Genomic DNA, 1984 nt, shown 5'->3' on the forward strand with positions numbered 1-1984 from the left:
TATACTGGGCAGAATTGTATCATTTTATGAATATAAATGGCCTTTTCTTTAAAAAAAAGAAAGGAAGGAAGGAAGGAAGAATGTGGTTCTTTGTAGCCTCGTGCCTTTATTGCAGATCTAGGCCAGGGGTAGGCAACCTTGGCTCTTTTATGACTCGTGGACTTCAACTCCCAGAATTCCTGAGCCAGCCTGGCTCAGCTTGGAAACCTCTCCCTTTTCCCTCAACATGGCTGGCTCAGGAATTCTGGGAGTTGAAGTCCATGAGTCATAAAGCGGCCTAGGCCTAGGCCAGGGGTAGGCAACCTTGGCTCTTTTATGACTCGTGGACTTCAACTCCCAGAATTCCTCAGCCAGCCATGGCTCAGCTTGGAAACCTCTCCCTTTCCCCTCAGCAAGGCTGGCTCGGGAATTCTGGGAGTTGAAGCCCACGAGTCATAAAAGAGCCAAGGTTGCCTACCCCTGGCCTAGGGGATCTTGGGTGGGCTACGGTACACAGGTAGTCCTCGCTTTACAATCGTGTGCTTAACAACAGTCCGAAGTTACGGAAAAAGTGATTGATGACCTCTTTGTGTATTTATGACGGTCACAACACCCCTGCTCACAATTTGCAGCCTTCCTAGCTGGCTTCCAGCAAGCAAAAGCAATAGAGGAAACCAGGTTTGCTTCATTAGCATGTGATTCCCTTAATAACCTGAGCAGGGGGATGGACTAGAAGACCTCTAAGGTCCCTCTAAGGTCCCTTCCAGCTTCTATTCTATTCTATTCTATTCTGTTCTATTCTATTCTATTCTATTCTATTCTATTCTATTCTATTCTATTCTATTCTACTGTGTGACTCATTTAATGACCATGGTAAAAATGGTTGTAAAAATCAAATCTGGGCACATGAAGACTCAATGTTCAACTGCCCATTCCCAGCCCAGCTTGGCTCGCTCACTTGAGCGATCTTGCCTATCCAAAATCGCACCTGCCCCCTTTTCCTTGTGGTGTGGGGCTGTTTGTCGATATCATCCTTGCTCCCGCTTCTGCGCCATCTCCCCGCAGCCCTCCACTGAACAACGGTCCGTCTAGTGACTGTTCGTAGCCTCCCCAAATTCAGACGCTTGACAACTGACTCATATTTACGACGGCCGCAAGCGTCCCGGAGTCACGCAATCCCCTTTTCCCACCTTAGAAGTCATCGCCGAAGCTGGATTAATTAACAACCGTATATATATATTTTTAATTTTAATTCCATTTATATCCCGCCCTTCTCCGAAGACTCAGGGCAGCTTACAAGCTTAGCAGTAGCCTTCATTCTATGTATATGCCTGCTTGTTAGGGCTTTCACACACACCCCAAGCGGCATTATTACAAAGTCAGCTTAATTGCCCCCAACAATCTGGGTCCTCATTTTACCTACCTCGGAAGGATGGAAGGCTGAGTCAACCTTGAGCCTGGTGGGACTCGAACCTGCACTAATTGCAGGCAGCTGGTGTTACTTAAGGAGGCATTAGCCCACTGCTCCACCAGTATATCCAACTGAACGGCAGTGATTCCCTTAACGGCGGCAAGGAAGGTCGTAAAAACGGGGCCGAAGCCAACCAACGTCTTGCCGAGTGATGGCAAGCTTGGGATCCCTTGCGGTCGTAAGTCGAGGACTCGGCCAGAGACGCTTCTGAGACGTTTTTGGAGAGTTCTCGGCCAGTCGGCCCTGAAAAACAACTTACTTTGAAAAGAGAAAAAGCCGAGGCAAGGGGGAAAAATTGCTGTCTAATATACATATACATATTTTTAAATATATATATATTTAAAAATATGTATATGTATATATATATATATATATATATATATATATATATATATATATATATATATCTCGCTGGTGTATTTTCCCCCACCCACGCCCCCCCCTCCTGCCCCACGCGCCCCTTCCAGCTCCACCCCATTGCTCAACCTCCCCACCTGCTTTCACAACAGAAAAAGGGACATTTGCTCACTAACA

This window comes from Vipera ursinii, assembly GCF_947247035.1.
Source record: "Vipera ursinii genome assembly, chromosome: 15".
Lineage (NCBI taxonomy): Eukaryota > Metazoa > Chordata > Lepidosauria > Squamata > Viperidae > Vipera > Vipera ursinii.